This window comes from Octopus bimaculoides, chromosome 2, assembly GCF_001194135.2.
Source record: "Octopus bimaculoides isolate UCB-OBI-ISO-001 chromosome 2, ASM119413v2, whole genome shotgun sequence".
Classification (NCBI taxonomy): Eukaryota; Metazoa; Mollusca; class Cephalopoda; order Octopoda; family Octopodidae; genus Octopus; species Octopus bimaculoides.
Window position 1 is genome coordinate 100116149 of NC_068982.1, and position 294 is coordinate 100116442.

Below are 294 nucleotides of genomic sequence, written 5' to 3' on the forward strand. Positions count from 1 at the left end.
ATATATATGCATATATCTGTAAATAATATTTGACACTTATTTGGTAGCCATGATAAAACTCTGAGTTTCGGATGTCGGGGCGGAAACCCACGCCGCCATCTCTTCAGTTATCTGGCTATAGAAAAATGCTATCCTGATTTTTGGCGATTTTCCAAAGATAGCATTTTTTGATAGCCAGATAACTGAAGAGATGGCAGCATGGGTTTCCACCCCAACATCCAAAACTCGGAGTTTTATCATGGCTACCAAATAAGTGTCACATATTATTTACAGATAAATTCCTCTATTTACATA

The 294-nt window shown here is 37.1% G+C and overlaps 1 protein-coding gene across 1 annotated transcript in view; it reads right to left on the reverse strand.

Annotated features, from left to right (window-relative positions):
• Positions 1-294, reverse strand: part of LOC128247072 (uncharacterized) — a 155211-nt gene that overhangs the window by 12761 nt on the left and 142156 nt on the right. The window lies entirely within an intron of this gene.